The sequence below is a fragment of the Tachyglossus aculeatus genome, chromosome X4 (genome assembly GCF_015852505.1).
Source record: "Tachyglossus aculeatus isolate mTacAcu1 chromosome X4, mTacAcu1.pri, whole genome shotgun sequence".
In the NCBI taxonomy this organism is placed as follows: domain Eukaryota; kingdom Metazoa; phylum Chordata; class Mammalia; order Monotremata; family Tachyglossidae; genus Tachyglossus; species Tachyglossus aculeatus.
The window spans coordinates 17,920,325-17,941,674 of NC_052098.1; the positions used below are offsets into that span (position 1 = coordinate 17,920,325).

A 21,350-nucleotide genomic window follows, 5' to 3' on the forward strand; every position below is an offset into this window, starting at 1 on the left:
GCAAGATGAAAAACAAAGACTCAACTGGCACTAGCAAGGTTAAGGAAAGGTGGAGAAGTGAATAAATCTTTCTAGAATGTAAGCTCCTTGTGGGAAGGGAATATGTCTACCAACTCCATTATATCATACTCTCCCAAGTACTTAGTACAGTGCTCTGCATACAGTAAGTGCTCAATAAATTTGATTGATCGATTGAATAAGTTCATTGAGTAGTATAAATCAATACTGTATGTACACAAGTGCTAAGTTGACTGTTGTGATGACATGACCTAGGGCTGTGAAAACTAAGCCCTCAAATATTCTCCTTCCTTAAAGGAAATAAACTACCTTATTTAAACAAATTCAATACGGAAATGTAGGACTGCATTGGCCTTCAGGTTTCTTTGTGAGAGAGTTAACGTCTCATGAACACAGTGAAGCATTCTCCAAGCGCTCAGTAAAGTGCTCTGCACATAGTAAGCACTCAGTAAATACCATTGATGGTGATGATGATGATCATTCCAGTGACAAAGCATACGGTAACAGTGAATTATGTGTTAAACATGTATTAGGGCTGCTTGTGATTGGATATAGCCTTGCAGAGTCAAGACTCCCATTTGAGCAATACTATCATCATCATCATCAATCGTATTTATTGAGTGCTTACTATGTGCAGAGCACTGTACTAAGCGCTTGGGAAGTACAAATTGGCAACATATAGAGACAGTCCCTACCCAACAGTGGGCTCACAGTCTAAAAGGGGAGCCAGAGAACAAAACCAAACATACTAACAAAATAAAATAAATAGAATAGATATGTACAAATAAAATAAATAAATAAATAGAGCAATAAATACGTACAAACATATATACATACATACAGGTGCTGTGGGGAAGGGAAGGAGGTAAGATGGGGGTGATGGAGAGGGGGACAAGGGGGAGAGGAAGGAAGGGGCTCAGTCTGGGAAGGCCTCCTGGAGGAGGTGAGCTCTCAGCAGGGCCTTGAAAATACTATACATTTTCCCCAATGAACAAATATATGGTGCAGGTTGGCAGCTTCACTGTTCTCAGTTTTTATTAGTTGAATATTTACATCTCTCAGCAAGGCATTGATCTTCCAAAAAAGTTCAATGATATGTTGATGTGTAGCAACAGGGCTTCTAATGTCAGCCAACTAAAGTTACCAATATCCATTTCGCTTATTCTGAACACTTAGGGTACATTCTGAGCTCATTCATTTCAGGGGAAGAAAAGGGAATTTGTTCAAGTTACTGAAATCTTGACTCTGTATTAATAGCATATTTGTTTTGGGCTGATCTCCTTGGTTCCCATGGGGTATGAGTTTGTGGAATGTTCTTTGAGTAGGGCAGAAGAATACGGGATGGGCTGGGTACTGCTTAATAGAGTGGAAAGTACTGTTTCCAACATTTACAATGAACTTATTAACTCCTAATCTATCCTGTTGACATTCAATAGGACCTCATACTGCTTCTTTCCAATAATCAGAGTACAGTAGAACCTGAATATGGAGATACTTAAAGGACCAGGAAATTAAAGGTGCTATAACAGAGGCTTGTACCAAGCCAGAAACTCCCTATCTTCAATCTGGCACCCTCGGCACAAATACACCCGACTCTCCCCAACTCTGGGAAAGTCACTGACATTCAGATCACCCTTGGACACTGCTAGTACCCCTTAGGTGCAAATTATTTCCCTCAGCTCTTTTCCTTTCAGAGTTCATCACATCTCTTATGGCTTTATGCTGTACAAAGCTTTCCCTCCTCCTCTCCACCTCAGAGGAGTTCCGCTGAGCCTATTAACTTTTGAGAAGAGTCAATATCATTAATACTAAGTTCTACTGCATGTTCCGAGTCCTTCATGCTGAGCTCTTGTGGACTAATCCAGGGTGGGGACATTTTTCAGTGTGTCTGGTAAAAACAACTTGATTTGTAGCTACCTTGGCATTTAGAAAAGCACTTGGCACATAGTAAATGCTTAACAAATACCATTATTATTATTATTGAATTTAATTTTAAGGGAATTGAACACATTATTGAGCCGATCCCAAGCCAGATGCAGTGTGACCCCAGATATACTCGGTCAAATCACATCCTGCTTTACCCTCCATCTCCAATACAACATAACTTCTCACAAACCAAACCCTTAAGACCCTATTTGGTTCCAAAAGCAATCACCTGACTTCTCAGCTTTCTTTCCTCCTCAGTATCACAACCCCAGACAGACAAGGGTATGGGACTCTGATGCTCTCAAATCTCTAAACTTTAGATCCTCAGTCTTAGCCTTGGGCTCCCAGGATGCAAGTTTGCTCACCTGAAATCTCTTTGAAGGTTCAACCTGTTGGGGTGACTGATATGTCTGAGATTTGGGCTGAGCAAATTCTAGGGGAAAGGTTGGGGTGGGGCAGTTGCGGGCAATGGCACAGGAGAAACTGAAATGCAAATGGCAGGATGATTGGATCAGGACAGTTCCTGGGAGCAGCAAAGAAATCAGAAAGAATTACCTCGAAGGACAATTAGACTGAACAATAACAAGATGATACCATCATCTATAAAAAGACCATCAAAACCACCGACACAAAAGAACAAAAGGGAATGTCAGGGAGCAATCAAAAACAGCCACCACAGACTGACAAAAAGAGGATGCCCTCCCTGGTCAATTTAAGCACTTAGTACAGTGCTCTGCACACAGTAAGTGCTCAATAAATACGATTGAATGAATAAGGGAAGTTCTCTAAACAGAGGTCATGACAGATGAACTGACCTTGACTTCTTGCAAGGAATGTCCAGAATCTTGGCCAGAGAACACCCCAAAATAATAATAATTATAATAGTTATGGTATTTGTAAAGTGCTTACTATGTGTCAGGCACTGTTCTAAGCGCTGGGGTAGATAAGGTAATCAGACTGGACACAGCCCCTGCCCCACATGGGGCTCACAGTCATTTAATCCCCATTTTACAGATGAGAAAACTGAGGCACAGAGAAGTTAAATGACTTGCTCCAAGTCAAACAGCGGGCAAGTGGCAGTGCCAAGATTAGAACCCAGGTCCTCTGACTCTCAGGCCTGCACTCTTTCCAATAACCCATATGCTTCCCAAAATGTTCAAACATTCAAATATTCAAACACACCTCAGAAATGCCCCAGACCACTCAAGAAGTGACACTGGAAACAGGGGATAAAAAAGAGTGGCTTGGAGCATAATAGGTGCCTCCCAATCCCACTGGGGCAAGGGGACCACTGGCCAGGGTGGCCAAGGTGGCCAGGATGGCTGCACACCAATAATCAATCAATCAATAGTATTTATTGAGCACTTACTGTGTGCAGTGCACTGTACTGAGCACTTGGGAGAGTGTAATATAACATAATAACAGACACATTCCCTGCCCACAACAAGCTTACAGTCTAGAGGGGGAGACAGACATTAATACAAATAAATAAATTTTGGTTACGTACAGAAGTGCTTTGGGATTTGTAGGGGGGATGAATAAAGGGAGCAAGTCAGGGCAATGCAAGACGGAGTGGAAGGAAAGGAAAAGAGGGCTTAGTCAGGGAAGGCCTCTTGGAGGAGATGTGCCTTCAAAAAGGCTTTGAAGGTGGGGAGAGTAATTGTCTGTCAGATTTGAAGAGGGGGGCATTCCAGGCCAGAGTCAGGACGTGGGTGAGAGGTGGGCGGCAATATAGGCAAGATCGAGGTACAATGAGTAGGTTGGCATTAGAGGAGTAAAGTGTGCAGCCTAGGTTGTAGTAGAAGAGTAGTGAGGTGAGGTGAGGTAGAAGGGGGCAAGATGCCATGTCCAGGAAACAGCACTGCTTCAGACACTTTGACAGCTCAGCTCATTCTTTGGGTAACTATGCCAGGGTGCTGAGATGAATGGGTCACATATTTTGGAGGGGGGCAGTGTGAGCACGGGCTTGGGAGTCAGAGGTCATGGGTTCTAATCCCCGTGCCACTGCTTGTCAGCTGTGTGACTTTGGAAAAGTCACTAACTTCTCTGTGCCTCAGTTACCTCATCTGTAAAATGGGGATTAAGACTGTAAGCCCCACGTGGGACAACCTGATCACCTTGTATCCCCATCAGTGCTTAGAACAGTGCTTGCACATAGTAAGCGCTTAACAAATACCATCATTATTATTATTATTATTTTCCAAGGATCCCAATACATTGTCAATGGAAGGCAGCTGTCAGCAACACAACCACCTTAAATTCTTTGGCTTCCATCTGTTGATTCTTCTGCTTCTGAGACCTAGCTACAATCTTGTTTTCCTGGGGTTCTGGTTCTCACATCTCCACTGGGGTGAGTTTGATTTTCATGTCAACAACAGTTACCTGCTCTACCCTCAACTTGGATCTTCCAATCTTCCCACAGTGCTCTGGGAGATTTTTAAAGGTGCATGTATTGGGATTTACCTGCTTTTTTCCCCACATTTGGATATCACCCTACCATCCCTTCTGGAAGGGGAATAATTATTTAAAAAGGTGAAAAATGAAATCGACTTTTTGGAGACAGGGGGAGAAAAAGAAGAGAAAGAGAAGAAAAGGGAGAACTATATATTTTAGAGAGAGAAAGACAGAACTCAAGTAAGGGCAGAGCACTCCCAACAGGGGTGAGTGTAAGGACAGATTTTTCTCCCCTCTCCACTTTCAAAGGGCTTACACAGTGCCCCTTCCTACTGCCTGATTCTGACTGCTATCAATCACCTAGGAAACATGATTATTCCCTAGTTAAAATATGTTAAAGTGGACTAATTGCTCCATAATAATAATTATTATTATGGCATTTGTTAAGCGCTTACTATGTGCCAGGCACTGTACAAGTAAATTGGGCTGGACACGGTCCCTGTCCCTCAGTGGGGCTCACAGGCCCAATCCCCATTTTACAGATGAGGGAACTGAGGCACAGAGAAGTGAAGTGACTTGCACAAGGCCACACAGCAGGCAAGTGGTGGAGCTAGGATTAAAACTCATGACCTTCTGACTCCCAGCCCCGTGCTCTATCTCTTCTCTATAATTTATAGTGGGTCTGAAATCAAAACACTTGATGTGCAATCAAATCAGGCTATCAATAAACCTTTTCTACAGACAGAAACAAGACTAAATTAGATACCCCGAAGTTTCAGGAACCCCGAAGAAAGTTGTAGGGTTTAGGGTAGAAAGGGGACCATGAGACATGGAGTCGATTCAGTGAACATATGGTATCTGGCTCTTCAGGCACCATTTCATAAGGATATCCAAGCCAGATTGCAGGTGGGGCCTGAGGATAGAATCAGGGGGAAGAAGAAGAGACAGGAGTTAGTGACAGAAACAAACTTTGGTGCAGTAGGAAAGCTGTTAATTCATTTGAAAAACAGCGAGTCACTTTTCTAAGTTTGTACCCAAAAATTCTCTTCCTACACAAGCACATTATGATGTACTTCTAGATATAGCTCAGGCAGGCAAGTATTTTAAGGATGAAGAAGACCTAAAGAAATGTTTCTTAAACTGTGATGAGGTACTATTTCTTGATTTTCCAAATAAGAAAAAAACCACTGCTCATGGGAAAAGCACGAGAATTGTGGCCTAGTGAAAAGAGCATGAGCCGGGGAGACAAAGGACTTGGGTTTTAATCCTGGCTGCACCACTTGCCTGATGTGTGACTGTGGGTGAGTCACTTAACTTCTCTGGACCTCAGTTTCCTCATCTGTAAATGGGAGATTCAATACCTGTTCTCCCTCCTCCTTAGACCTGATTATCTTGTACTTGGCCCAAAGTAAGCATTTAAATATTATTATTATTATTATTATTGTTATTACTGTTAAAGGTGTAGAGGAGGGCAACCAAGATGATCAAGGGTATGGGGTAGCTTCTGGTTGAGGATAGACAGAAAGGCTTAGTGGTCTTCAGTTTGGAAAAATACAGACCAAGTGGGGACATGATTGAGTTTATGAAGTGATGAAAATGTGGACATGGCAAACACAGATGTGTTGTTCACCAAATTTCACAACACCAGGATGAAGGGATGCTTGAAGGTGGTAAGTTTAAAACAAACAAAAGGAAACACTTCTTCAAACAGTGGGTGGTAAGCATATGGAATTTGCTGGCACAGAAAATTGTGCAGGCTGAAAATATCCGTATGTTCAAGTGGTGATTGGATAAATTCTTGGATACAAGGTCGATAATAGGTCCCTAGAGGGAAATATTGGGGGATTGAGGGAAATCACCATAGAAAATGTCCTGGTGCCCCCATTGGAGACAGCATACTGGGCTGAATGGAACACTGGACCGATCAAGTATTGGCATCACTTATTCATTCATTCATTCAATTGTATTTATTGAGCGCTTACTGTGTGCAGAGCACTGTACTAAGCACTTGGGAAGTACAAGTTGGCAACATATAGAGATGGTCCCTACCCAACAGTGGGCTCACAGTCTCTTAATGAAGAAATTCTACTTGTGAAATGGTTATGAAATTCTAAATTAAGACCTCCAGAAATATTAGGTGGTGAATCTTGAACTGGCTAGAGGCCCAAAGACAAATTATATCCCTATGTATTTGTTCTTTTGCATGTATTTTTTAATTCCTCTCCAATTTCCTCAGAGAAAGAATATTTTCTGAAACAATCAATAAATCAGTCACATTTAATGAGCACCTAGGGTCTGTATAACACTGAACTAAATGCTTGGGAGAGTACAATAGGGGTAGAATACACAATCCCTGCCTTCAAGGAGTTTACAATCTAACAGAGAAACAGACAGCAAATAATTTACAAATAAGATGAGGAAGTGATCAAATAGCAGCATATGTAAATCAATAGATACAAAAGTGTGATGAGAGGCTGTGAGTGCAAAAGTGCTCAGATGCTAGTTGGGAGGATATGAGCCGGGGAGAAGAAAAAAGAAAAGTCTTCCTGGAGAAAGTGGGACTTCCAAAGAACTTTCAAGATGGGGTGAGTTGTGGACTGGGGCATTTGAAAGAGGTGGTAGTTCCAGTCAGAAGGAAGGGAGGGGGCCGGAGTTGCATCAAAGGCTTGTAAAATATCTGACTTATTAAACATGGAGGCAATTATGTAATTTTGCAAAAACACTTAACTCTGAAAACTTATTTCTAAAGTCTGCAATAGTATCTTATCAGTCATGTGCTCGTGCTGAATAGAACATTGAACATAGAACATATCCATGCTGAATAGAACATAGAGATTAGTCTGTCACCAAATAGAAGTCACCAGGAGAGAACTTTCCCTCCTCAACCGCAATCTCTAGTCCTGGCCCCAGTCTATCAAGAATGGGGAGCTGAGAGCCCCAAGTATGTGATGTTGGAGAGACCTTCAGAGGAGCTTAGGCTGCTGCTGATCCCCAGAGATATGGTAAAATACTGAAATAGCAGCATGAGGCCCCAGCTGCTCTTTGAACAGCAGAGCACTGAGGTCTGCCACCCAGCCTCCACATGATCCAAGGCTCCCATCAAGCTCTGCTCCAGATGGGCAGGGTAAACAATATTAGCAATTATTATCGTGGTATTTTTTGAGCGCTTACTGTGTGCCAAATACTGTTCTGGGGTAGAAGCAAAATGATCAGATCAGACACAGACCTTGTTCCACATGGGACAAACAACCTAAGTGGAGGGGAGAGTGGGTATCTTGTCCCCATTTTACAGATAAATAAAATGAGGCCCAAAGAGGTAAAGAGGTGGGAGGATGGAAGAGAAAGGGGTTCCAAAACTAAACATAAAAAGGGAGAGATGCATAAGGAGCCAGAGATACAAAATTCTAAGACAACGTGAAGAAAAAAACAAAGATCTTTAGGGTACTGTGGCTAGAGGAGCAGAATTTCTGGCTCCTCGGAGCTCCAAGCCCACATTCCCAACCGCGGCCACAGCCTTCGCCAGGTCTCGTGGAGGCGGCGCCAGGCTGGGCAGTGGCTTTCTCTGTCCCACTGGAGTGGTAAGAGGCAGATCGGGATGGAGTTTGCTTGGTGACATAAAAGGAGAGCTGGTCCAGGATGCCGCAGAAACAGCAAAGTGGTCAGGTAGAGGAGGACGCCGAGGACCCTAAGAGCCACAGTGGAGGGCGGCAGGCACCTGGAGGTGTCACACTAAGCACTTGGGAGAGTACAAAGCAACAGAATTGGTAGGCACAATCCCTGCCTTCAAGGAGTGACATGTAATAAGAGCTTAATAAATGCCACAACTAACTCAGTGGTCTCCTGCCCTCACATCCAAATTCTCCTTCGCCTTAGCTACTTCCCAAGAGGGAATCTCCAACTACTCTTAAAATCTCACCACTCTACCTGTGCCTTGGACCCCATTCCCTCTCATCTCTTAAAATACTTTCTCCCACCCTCCTCTCCTCTCACTGCTATCTTCAACCTCAGACTCCCTCCACTTTCAAACAAATCTGTGTCTCCTCCGTGTTAGATCTTATCAGCCCCCCTGCAACCTGCAGCTATTATCTCCATCTCCCTGGTCCTGTTTCTATCGAAACTCAGTGAACAGGCTGTCATGGCCTCACTTCCTCTCAGTCAACTCTTTTTTCCATCCCCTACAATTTGAATTTCACACTCTTCACTTTCTTAAAATCACACCAAGATCTCCAATGACCTCCTTCTGGGTAAATCTAATGGGCTCTACTCTATCCTAACCCTTCTTGATGTCCCATCTGCTTTAGGTAGAATTAGCCACCCTCCCCTTCTAGAGCTCTTTCTGACTAGTTTCACTGAAGGTACTCTCTGCCTAGTTTTCCTCTGCTGGCTCTCTTTCTCCTTCCAGTGTGGGACTCTAGCAAGACTCAGTTCTGAATTCTCTGTTCTTCTCACTCTGCACTCATTCTTTCAGTAAACTCATCCACTCTCATGATTTCAGCTACCACCTCTATGTTGAACCAAATCTATATATCAAATCTTGTCCTCACATATCTTCTGCCGTCAATCAATACACACCCACATGGATGACCGCTGACATCTTAAACGCAGTATGGCAAAAATGCATCTTCCCTGCTCAACCTTGTCCTCCTACTAACATTCCCATCACAGTTTCCACTGCCACCATCCAACTTGTCCTAGAGGCTCACAACCTAGGTGGCATCTTTGACTCAGCTCTATATTTTAACTTTCTATATTCAATCTGTCTCTATGCCCTGCTGATTCTTTCTAATGTACCACACATGCATTCCTTCCTCTCCACCATTACTACAATCATTCTGGTTCAAGCCCTCGTTAACTCCCAGCTGGATTACTGTAGCAGCCTCCTTACTAACTTTAAGCCTCTCCCCTCTTCTGTTTATCCCACTTATGATTGCATTCTATCATTTCTCAAACTCCATCCAGAAACACATCATTTTCCTCATCAAAAATCTTCAGAGTTTGTATAGAGACAGCCTAAAAGCCTAAAGAAATGCTGACCATCAGTAGGAAGAAGATAGAATACAGAAAACTACATGAATCCATATAGTGCACCTAAATATGGAACGCTTCATGTAGTTTGGGTCATTACATCTTCAAAAGGGCAATGCTGGAGAATGCTCGGTCGCAGAAGGGTGACCAAGATGACCCTGATAAGGTTAGAATTAAAGAGTATTCTAAAACAGAACTCCTCATCTTCCCACCCAAGCCTTGTCCTCACCAGGACTTCCCCATCACTGTAGACAACACCAGAATCCTCCACATTTCACAAATTCATAACCATAGCACCATCTTCAACTGATTTCTCCCATTCAACCCACACATTCATTCTATTACTAAATCTTGTCAGTTCTACCTTCACAATATCTCAGAATCAATATCACCCAAACTGCTACCAACTTAACCCAAGAACTGATGATTACTGCATCAGCCTCCTCACTGACCTCCCTGCCTCCTGTCCCTCCCCTTCACTCTGCTGCCTGGATCATTTTTCAGGGAAAAATGTTCACTCCATATCTCTCCATTCCTCAAAAACCTCCAGTGGTTGCCCAACCAGTTCTGCATCCAACAGAAACACCTTACCATTGTCTTTAAGGCACTCAGTTTGCCCCCTCCTACCTTACCTCATTGATCTCCTTACTACAGCCCAGCCCGCACACTTCACTCCTCTAGCCCCAGCTTCCTCAACGTGCCCCGATCTCATCTATCATTCTGCCGACCCCTTTCCCATATCCTCCCCCTAGCCTGGAACTCCCTCCCCCTCCATATATGCCAGAACACCATTTTCCCACCTTCAAAGCAGTATTAAGGTCACGTCTCCTCCAAGAGACCTTCTCCAACTAAGCCCTTTTTTCCCTGGATCCCTTTCCCATCTGCATAATCTATGCTCTTGGATCTGTGACCTTTGGGCATCCACTCCACCCTCAACTCCACAGCACTTAAGTATATATCTTTAAATTATATATTATAAATTATTTATTTATATTAATGTCTGTCACCCCTTGTACAATGTTGGCTCATTGTGGGCAGGGAACATGCCTGCTAATTCTGTTGTATTGTATTCTCCCAAGAGCTTAGTACAGTGCTCTGCACATAGTAAGTGCTCAATAAACACCATTGATGATGATGGGTTGGAATCATATCTAGCAACTCTATAGTATTTTATCTTCCCAATCACCTAGTACAGTTCTCTACACACAGAAAGCACTCAATTAAATACCAGTGCCTGACTGACTGATTGATTGGTTACTCTTCTGTCTAGAAATGTAGAGGCTGAGAGGGGACATGATTGACATCAACAAAATCAGGAGGGATTTTGAAGATCTGTTCACCAAATCCCACAACACCAAGTTGAGGAGACAGCTAATGAAACTTGAAGTGATAGATTCAAAATAGACAAAAGGAAACACTTCTTAATATAGCAAGTGGTAAGCATATGGAATTCATTATCACAATAAGTCGCATAGAAGAAAATATCAGTAGGCTCAAGGAGAATTTGGAATTCACAGAGATCACTTTCTAATAGCTTACTAGATGGATTTTAGGTTGTAGAGAGGAAAATTTAGGGATATAAAATGATACGTCCCTGCCACTGGAATTGATGGCAAGAAGAGTAACCACCTCACAGTTAATCCCAACATCCTGTTGTTACACTACCAAAGACAGAATACTGGGTTAAACTGGCCATTGGGTGAATTTGGCGATAACATTTCTTATATTCTGGTTTCCCGTTTGTTCTCACAAATCGACTACCGCATGGCTTCACAGCTCTCCATCAGCTGTCTGTCTTTTCTCTCTCCATTCTTTTTTCCCTGCTACACCCCAGCTCATGCTCTTCATTCTTCACAAACTAAAGAATTCCATTCGAGGACTTCTAGTGATGTTTGTCGCTTGGATTGCAAGAGTTTCCTGGAAGATAAGTCTGTTCTTATACCAGTGTCCCCTGTTGCAGCCACCAACAAAGCTTTTTTTATTATTATTACGTACACTATAAATAGGGGATAAAATTTCAAAACTACATAGGAAGAGGGTAAGGCCAAAATATTTTAACCCGGGATAAAACTTGCAGCTCCTTCAGAAGACCAGACGGTGTCGCTATCGCCCGAATTATTTGGGTCATCTATATTAAGGAGAGATGCTGTTGGACATTGCTTCCTGACTGGGGAGGAATACAGAAAATTCCTACTTTCAGGGTTTGCAGCATGCGGGTTGCTTCTTGTTGAACGGCTCTGCTCAATATTTCAGGAGGCTTCACTGCATATCTTCAGCCGGAGGTTCGAAACTTTGAATTCGGTCTTGAAAGTATCCAAGGAAAAGCGGCATTCAGCAAAGCGCAACCCCCAAATGCCACATACTGACAATATGAAGTCCCCTTCAAACGCATGCGCTCTCTCGATCTATAAGCTCATTATACACACATACCTACATGCACACACATATGAAAGGGAAGCAATGTGGCCTAGTGGAAAGGGCACTGGCCTGGGAATCAGAGGACCTGAATTCTAATCCTGACTCTGCTCTGTGACCTTGGGCAAGTCAATTTCTCTGCATCTCAGAGATATGAGGATTAAGACTGTGAGTCCTATGTAGGACAGGGACTGTGTCCGACCTGATAATCTTGTATCTACCCCAGGGTTTAGTACAGTGCCTGCTCTATAGGAAGTGCTTAACACATGCCATTAAAAAAAAGGGTCTTTAGGGGAGCCAATTTTTATCAACTTTCAGACCACATTTTATTCTATTCTTTTAAGCTAGCACACATTGGACCTAACACTCCAGTTCTGGTTAGGATCAAACAGAGAACAGGTGTTCTTCAATATATTGCCTTGAGGCTCCCTTCTTCTAAGTGACTCTCTTAAGAATAGAGATTTTGTTTTAAGCAAGACATCTATTAGCCTGTGTCTTTCAACCTCCTCTTATTTCAACAATCCTGCCATATTTAGCAGTGCCAGAGCCATTTTTCTTCACCCTTGGAAGTAAAATCGGTGACCCAACAAAATACCGTGTCAATGTTTGGCTGCAGTGCTTGGGTGGTAAAGCGTTGATTAAAAAATCCTGGCTCTCTCCCTAGCCTTCATCCAATATGCTGCACTGAATCCATCCTCACAGTTTAGGAGAGAAACAGGCTTAATAAAGGAACTCTTCCTTTCAGAATAGCATTCTTGCATAAATGAGAGGATGAACGATCCTCTTACAGGAAGATTTTGTACATTTCCCATCTGGAAGGAAGTTGAGTTAAACACCTCTGAGTCTTTCGATACTACTGATTTTTCCTTGCCAAATCCTGGGCAAAGATAATCTGTTCCTTTCTACTTCATTTTCCTCATTTTCTTTTAGACTTTTAAAAACTGTGCTACCCAACAAGATGGCATGTAGCTTCCCATCCTCAAAACTCAACATCTGTGCTGGCATTCAGAGAAGCTGTTTCCAGTTGTAAGAATAGCCTCTGCAGAAGGCAGTTAAGTAGGGGATCAGTAGTATACCCTTTTGGGAATTTTAAGATGCTGGCTTGTAAATACCTAAGAAGGACAACTACAACCAAACTTTACACAAGTTTGCCTTTCGGGCTTTGTTAGAAATCTGCATCTAACTTCCTGGAGGTGAACACATCTCTCCACTCCTCAGAAACTTCCAGTGCCTAACCCCCTCCTCAAATCCACCAGAATACAGTCCTCCCCATATTTGAAGCCCTCCTAAAATCTCACTTCCACAAGGAAACTGTCCCCAATCAATTCCCAACAGCCCAGGTTGTATCAACCCAACAGCCACCTTTAGCACTTGTATATGAATGCATATATTCAATGGTACATTCAATTATAACAACTGTGGTATTTGTCAAGCACTTACTATGTGCCAAGCACTGTACTAAAGCTGGGGTAGATATACAATACATGCAGATTAGACACAATCCCTGGCCCCCATGAGCCATAAGGAGCAGGGAGAACAGGTGTTGAATCCCCATTTTGCCAAGGAGGAAAGTGAGGCACAGAGAAGTGATTTGTCTAAAGTCACTCAGCAGGCAAGTTGGGGAACTGGGATTAGAGCCCAGATCCTTTGACTCCCAGGCCGAGATTCTTTCCATTAGGCCACCCAGTTTTTCTGATTTAATCTGATATACTCTATTTCATCCTGGAACAATAGCTCTACCATGTATTTGATCCTCATTCTCCCTCCTGATCCCACTATTTGTAAATAATTTCATATGTCTGGCTCCCCTTTAGATTTTAATCTTCATGTGAACAGGGAACATGTGGTGTACTTTTCCAAGTTCTTAGTGCACTCAGTAAGCTTTCAATAAATACTGTTGATTGGCTGATGGATTGTTCACCTACTGCTTGGTTCTAGCCTCAGTGCCACTTGCCTATCTCAACAACGACATGGCTGAGAGGAATAGGAGTGTGATATTTCAGTTCACAAGGACACCAACCTGGATGAAGGAGAGTTCCAACAGCAGACCGTGAAAAACAGAGTAATGCTCTAAACACAAATTTAATAAGAATAAGTGCAAGGGTACTACATTTATAGGGGGGAGGGGACTGCCCAGATTCAAAATGGAATGCAACTGACTCTGTAAGAGTTGGAAAGAAAATGATTTAAAGAGCCATAGTCCCCACAGGATGAACAGGAGCTAACAAGAATAGGATCTAGGAACTATGAGCTAGTCCTTTCCAATTATACTCAACCCTGGAAAGACCCTGGCAAGAGTATCCGTTCCGCTGTTGGCTCCACCACCTAGCAGAATGTGCCTACCAATTCTGTTGAAATTTTTTATGGTATTTGTTAAGCACTTAATATGTTCCAGGCACTGGGGTAGATACAAGCTAATCAAGTTGACCACAGTCCATGTCCCACATAGGGTTCACAGTCTTAATCCCCAGTTTACAGATGAGGTAACTGAGGCACAGAGAAGTGAAGTGGCTTGTCCATGGTCACACAACAGATAAGTGGCTGAGCCGGGATTAGAATCCAACTCCTTCTGAATCCAAGGTCTGTGCTCTATCCAGTAGGAATTGTATTGAGAAGCAGCATGGCCTACTGGAAAAAGCAGGCCCGGGGTCAGGGGACCTGAGTTCTAAGCCCGGCTCCACCATTTGTCTGCTGTGTGATCTTGTGCAACTCACTTCACTTCTCTGTGCCTCAGTTCCCTCATCTGCAAAATGGGGATTCAATACCTGTTCTCTCTCCTACTTAGACTGTGAGCCCCATGTGGGACCAGATGATCTTGAATCTACCCCAGAGTTTAGTATAGTAATTACTTAGTTAGAGTTTAGTACAAATGCCGTAATTATTATTACTCTCTCAAGAACTTAATACATTGGTCTGCACACAGTAAATGCTCAAATAATGTCATTGGCTGATTGATCGATTTAGAGACCATGCAGTTGGGTCAGAGAAGAGCCATAAGGGTGGATGAAAAATTGAAAAAATAGGACCTAGGAAGAGAGATTAAAGAATTGATATCCATTAGCCAAGAGAGCAGAAGGCTGAAGGATGACCTAATAATGGTTCAATATATCAAAGTTTACTACACAGAGAGTGTGGTGACTAACTGTGTTCCATCTCCATCGAAAAGCCATCCATGAAAAGAATTCCTGAACAGCCGCAAAAGTGACTCGGGTGAAATATAAGAGGAAATTATTGAGAGGAAACCTGTTCAAAAAGAATGAATAACTGAGAAAATGACTGGAATGGTTTAGATTCAGATCTACTTGAAGGCAGGGGAATGGATTAGATGACCCTTCTGCATTCTGTCCAGGCTTTGAAGTATATGATGAGTCGAAGTGGCCAAAGAGGCAGCAAGTAGCTTTTACCATTTTTGTCCTAATTTACCAGCATTAAGGCTTTAATTTTTGATGTTTTAAAATATAAAGGTGGAGGGAAGTAGAGACAAATAAAAGTACCATATCACAAGGGTACTTAGAAGGAAAAGGAGTAAAAAGGGTCTGCTATTTGAGAAGGGGAAAGGAGAGAGAATCAGTATCCAGGATGTAGGGTGAAGTTAAATAAACACTGGCCGTCATCAGAAGTGGAAGGAAAGCTAACTTGAATTTGAGAAGGGGAAAGAAGAGAGAATCAGTATCCAAGATGTAGTGTGAAGTTAAATAAACGCTGACCATCAGCATAAGTGGAAGGAAAACTTAGTTTGCACAAAATCATAAACGCATTTGCGAAACTCAATCAGGCACTGGGTTTTAATCAGACACCTTTGCCAGAAAAAGCAGAGAACTGTTGACTCAGAATTGATTACAAGGGAGCTGATTTAGATTGTTCTCACATTTAATGCATGGAAAATCAAAAGTGAAGAAAACTGGATTTAAAACTTGGGAAGCTAAGTACCTTTCCCACAGAGACACAGCAAGGTGTTGGTGTAGTGGTGGCAGAATTGGGCAAAAAATCCATGTCTCACAGGGGCCAAAATCAACGCGGCATTCTTTTTTTTCATGTACATCAAACCCACTGTGAAGGAGAAAAGAAAAAGAAGGACAGCTTGTACTATGGCTACGTAAGATGAAGTTTGTTGTCAAAATGACCTTGCGATCTTTTTTTAAAAATATCTTTTTGTTGTATAACTGACCCATTCAATTGGGCTGGCAAAAATCAGCTAACTGGTCCAGCCATTTTTTTTTCACCTGTACTTACTAATTTACTTTGGCGAGTGAGGAAACTTTCTTCAACTAATATTTCAGGAAATGTGTTTCAGACACAATGGCCTGAGAAGAGCCTGACCTCCAGGTAACAGTAACTGCTTAGAGACTGGTCTGAAACATCAGGGGGGAAGGAGGCTCAATGCTCATTGTTCTTATTGTGGGGCCACTCTTGCTCCCAATCAGCAGGGCAGCAGTAGTAGTAGTAATTAATCAATCAATCATATTTATGGAGTGCTTACTGTATGCAGAGCACTGTACTAACTGCTTGGGAGAGTACAATATAACAGAGTCAGTAGACATGTCTCCTGCCATAAGGAGCTTACAGTACAATTGTGAAGTAGCATTGCCTAGTGGATACAGCACAGGCTTGGGAGTCAAAATGACCTGGGTTCGGATCCTGCCTCTGCCGCCTGTCTCCTGAGTGACCTTGTACAAGTCACTTCACTTTTCTGTGCCTCATTACCCCCTTTGTAAAATGGGGATTAAAACTGCGAGCCCCACGTGGGACAGGAACTATGTCCAACCTATTACATTGCGTCTGCTCAGTAAAGTGCCTGGCACATAGTAAGCACTTAACAAATTCCATTAAAAAAATTTCAGAGGGGAAGACATCCATTTAAATAAATTACAGATATATTGCTGTGGGGCTGAGGGTGGGGTGAATAAAGGGTACAAATCTAAGTGCAAGGGTGACACAGAGGGGAGAGGGAGTAGGGGAAATGATAGCTTAGTCAGGAAAGGCCTCTGGGATTTTTATAAGGCTTTGAAGGTGGGGAGAGTGACCATCTGTAGGATATGAAGGGGGAGGGAGTTCCAGACCAGAGGCAAGGAGGTGGGTGAGGGCTCGGCCAGGAGATAGATAAGATAGAGTTATAGTAAGCAGGTTGGTTGGTGTTAGAGGAGTCAAGAGAGTATGCTGGGAGTGAGTAGGAAATCAGGGAGGTAAGATAAGAAGGGGCAAAGTGATTGACTGTTCAGAGTCAATGGTAAGGAGTTTTTGTTTGATGTGGGTGTGGATGGAAAACCACTGGAGATCCGTGAGGGGTGGGGTTAGAGTCAGGGTAACTCTAACCCTAGCACTGACTGAACTTTTTTCAGAAAAATGACCTGGGTAGCAAAGTGAAGTATGGACTGGAGTGGTGAGAGACAGGAGACAGAGGGGTCAGTGGGGAGGCTGATGCAATAATCAAGGGGCGATAGGATAAATGCTTGGATTAACATGGAGGAACTGGGAAATGGTTGGTCTCCTTGACATCTATCCTCATGGTTAAGAGTTGCTCATCTAAATCCCTCTGTTTTACTTCCACATTCCTCGCTTTTCCCCTCATCATCATGAACTCTGCTGTCTAGGAATTTATCCAAGTCCCTCTAACATTCTTAGAGCAGGAGAAATGATCTGACACTGACACTAACCATGAGAACTATCTGACTCACTGAAAGTTGAGAAATTGCCAACTCAGTTTGTGCTATTAGTTGAAAGGCATAAGATAAATTTGCTCTTTTTAGTGGTTTTCCTAGGTAACCTAGGTGCACCCCCACAATACAAGTGGGTTATGTTCTTTGAAAATGCGGTTGGTTAGTGAAAGGCTGTATTAGGTGGTATGTTTCCCCATAGAATTACATATTATAAATTAGGTTCCATTCCATTCCAGAACCTCTGGAAAAATCATATGAAATTCCTTTTCAGGCTCTGTGCTATAATGTTAAACATCATTAAACTATTGCTTAATCTTTGTTAAAGTAATTCAAAGCATAACATCACTACATTAACTAAATGATGAGTTATAATGTGATTATGAGTCTTTGCAGAAGGCTGCAGAATTAGGAGATTGTTCTGCTGATTAAGATAGTGTTTTTTTATAGTTAATGAATAATAGGTTAGGTTGAATAGCAGCCTCCTTTTCTTCATAAAGAACTATTGTAGGCTAATTCCTTCTGAATAATAAACTATTGTTCTGAACAATACTATTGATTGATTGAATAACTCTGCTGCCCAGATTATTTTTCTACAAAACCATTCAGTCCATGATTCCTCAAGAACCTCCAGTGGTTGCCCATCCTCTTCCACATCAAACAGAAACTCCTTCCCATTGGCCTTAAAGCACTCAATCATCTCGCCCCCTTCTACCTTACTACTGTGATTGCTTACTACAAGCAACTCAGCCCACACATTTGTTCCTCTAATGCTAATCTACTCACTGTACCTCGAGCTCCTCCTCGCCCTGGCCTGGAACTCCCACCCCCTTCGTATCCAACAGACAACCCCTCTCCCCACTTTAAAAGCCTCATTAAAAGCACATCTCCTTCAAGAGGCCTTCCCCAACTAAGCCCTCATTTCCTTTCTCCCACTCCCTTCTGCATTGCCTTTGCACTTGAATTTGCACCCTTTATTCACCCCACGCTCAGCCCCACAGAACTTATGCATATATCCATAATTTATTTATTTATAGTAATATCCATCTCCCCCTCTAAATTGTAAGCTCCTTGTTGGTAGGGAACATGTCCCAGACTAAGCCCCCTCAGAGGCTCAGGGGACTCAGTCTGGGAAGGCCTCCTGGAGGAGGTGAGCTCTCAGTAGGGCTTTGAAGGGAGAAAGAGAGCTAGGTTGGTGGATGTGCGGAGGGAGGGCATTCCAGGCCAGTGGGAGGACGTGGGCCGGGGGTCGACGGCGGGACAGGCGAGAACGAGGTACAGTGAGGAGGTTAGCGGCAGAGGCGTGGGGGATGCGGACTGGGCTGTAGAAGGAGAGAAGGGAGGTGAGGCAGGAGGGGGCGAGGTGATGGACAGCCTAGAAGCCAAGAGTGAGGAGTTTTTGCTTGATGTGTAGGTTGACTGGTAGCCCCTGGAGATTTTTGAAGAGGGGAGTAACATGCCCAGAGCTTTTCTGCACAAAGATGATCCAGGCAGCAGCGTGAAGTACAGACTGAAGTGGGGAGAGACAGGAGGATGGGAGATCAGAGAGGAGGCTGATGCAGTAATCCAGTCGGGATAGGATGAGAGATTGAACCAGCAAGGTAGCAGTTTGGATGGAGAGGAAGGGGCAGATCTTGGTGATGTTGCGGAGGTGAGACCGGCAGGTTTTGGTGATGGAGCGTATTCTCCCAAGCACTTAGGACTGTGCTCTGCACACAGTAAGCATTCAATAAATGCAACTGAATGAATGAATTCACCTGTGATACTGCATTGCCTGGGGCTGCATTTTACAACGTGTTTAAAACATGTCCTCTTTCCCTTTGCTTTGATTCCTCCCAATAAAGCGGCTTTTCTATCCATCTGTCCCACCCTGTGAAGCTGGGTTGAGGTGAATATAGTTTCAATGCTAGGAGAAAGGCTTTGTTCCAGAACTTTGTTGCTCTTGGTTCTATTGTGGTGCTTGCTGTTGAATCTGGCTTGTAAGGCATGGTTATGAAACTGCTCTAGATGCTGGCTATCATGTTTATGAGGTCCAGGTCTCACAATCATACAGAAGGCTGAATATCACGACAGCTTTGCAGACCTTCAGTTAGGCCAAAGGATTTGCTCATCTTCTGTCCCTCTCTTTTAACCATATCTGCTCTCCTCTCTTGCTGCAATGCTCATGACTCCCCCATCTCTGACTCCTTGCTCACACCTCTCCTTCTGGGTGGAACTCCTCCTCTAGTCTCTAAACTCTTTGGGGGCAGGGTTGTCCATCAACTCTGTTGTACTCCACTCACCCAAGCACTTAGTCGTGGCTTAGTGAAGCAGCGTGGCTCAGTGGAAAGAGCCCGGGCTTTGGAGTCAGAGGTCACAAGTTCGAATCCTGGCTCCACCAATTGCCTGCTGTGTGACCTTGGGCAAGTCACTTAACTTCTCAGTTCCTTCATCTGTAAAATGAGGGTTAAGACTGTGAGCCCCCCGTGGGATAACCTGATCACCTTGTAACCTCACCAGTGCTTAGAACAGTGCTTTGCACATAGTAAGCGCTTAATAAATGCCATTATTAGTATTATTATTAGTGGAAAGAGCCAGGGCTTGGGAGCCAAAGGATGTGGGTTCTAATCCCGGCTCCGCCACTTGTCTGCTGTGTGACCTCGGGTAAGTCACTTCACTTCTCTGTGCCTCAGTTACCTCATCTGTAAAATGGGGATTAAGAGTGTGAGCCCCACTTGGGACAACCTGATTAACCTATATCTACCCCAGCTCTCAGAACAGTGCTTGGCACAGAGTAAGAGCTTAACAATCACCATAATTATTATTACTTAGTACGGTGCTTGCCACACAGTAAGTGCTCAATAAATATCATTGATTGATTGATCACTCCCTTCAAATCCACCTCACTATATCCCTTTCCACCTTCAAAGCCCTCCTACTTTGAGAGGTCTCCTCTGTCCTCTTATTACTTATTTCCCCTCTAACCAATGGGAGGCAGCATGGACACATCTCTCCCAGACCGCCCCACCTCCATCTGCAATCATCCTGGTAGTGTAGCCATAGAGTTTTCTTGGTAAAAATCCAGAAGTGGTTTATCGTTGCTTCCTTCCGTGCCGTAAACTTGAGTTTCCGCCCTCGACTCTCTCCCATGTCGCTGCTGCCCAGCACAGGTGAGTTTTGACTTGTAGCAGATGGTCTTCCACTCGCTAGCCACTGGCCAAGCTAGGAATGGAAAGGGTATGCCTCTCCTTGACTCTCCCTCCCTTAGTGGAGACTAGTAGAGTACTGGAAACTCTCCAGGTGTGACCCTGAGAGGGTGCTTAAATACCATAAAAAAAATTACTCTGGTTTCAGAAAATAGGCACTATATTCAGTCTCCCTCAGCCAGGTCAGACCCAATCTCTGTCTCACGTGTGACTCATGGTGTAAGTAGGAGGGAGAACAGACATTGAATCCCCATTTTACAGATGAGGAAACTGAGGCACAGAAAAGTCAAGTGACTTTCCCAAAGTCACACAGCAGACCAAGTGGTGGAAATGGCATTAGAACAATATTAATAATAATGATGGTATTTGTTTAGTGCTTACTATGTGCGAAGCACTGTTCTAAGCACTGGAACCCGGATCACCTGCTTCCCAGGCCATATTTTTTTTTTCCACTAAGCTATGTCGCCTCACACATTGCTTCTCAAGCTGCTCTCGGGTTCCATGTTGCGTGACAGAGTGCAGTAAGTTCTACAGGACCAGAATTACTACACAGCTCCTGTTTTAGCCCGTTGCTGTTGTGGAATGGATGAGATAAGGGCACCTTCAGTTCTGACACAATCAGCCATGCCATCGTGGAACATTTTCGGGATCTTGGTGAACTTCTCGGGGCAGACAAATTAACTTCATAGCTGCCAGAACCCAGAATTACTAATGATGTCAAATGCTCTTGTAA

General features: G+C 43.4%; 1 non-coding gene across 1 annotated transcript; it reads right to left on the bottom strand.

Annotated features, from left to right (window-relative positions):
- Positions 1-20,591: 20,591 nt before the first annotated feature.
- On the bottom strand, positions 20,592-20,729 carry LOC119948507. The gene has a single exon (XR_005456898.1). It is a non-coding gene; the product is annotated as a small nucleolar RNA SNORA7 (small nucleolar RNA).
- Between the last annotated feature and the right edge of the window lie 621 nt (positions 20,730-21,350).